Source organism: Fulmarus glacialis, unplaced genomic scaffold (genome assembly GCF_000690835.1).
Source record: "Fulmarus glacialis isolate BGI_N327 unplaced genomic scaffold, ASM69083v1 scaffold20383, whole genome shotgun sequence".
Classification (NCBI taxonomy): Eukaryota; Metazoa; Chordata; class Aves; order Procellariiformes; family Procellariidae; genus Fulmarus; species Fulmarus glacialis.
In genome coordinates, this window is record NW_009205096.1 from 1 (window position 1) to 209 (window position 209).

The following is a 209-nucleotide window of genomic DNA, read 5'->3' on the forward strand; positions in this document are numbered from 1 at the left end:
GGGTCCCAGCCATCCTTGTCCCCCCCAAAAACACCCTGTAAAGGGAGGGGAGGAGGATGCGATTTCTGTTTCTGGGGTTGATGGAGGGGATGTTCTGCATCCCCCTCCCCAGAAAAAGCCTCTGGTGGCAGAGCAGCAACAGGCACCAGAAGAAACACCTCTTCCTTCTTCTTGTGCTGGCCACTGGCTCAGGGCCGATGGCTGTGGCT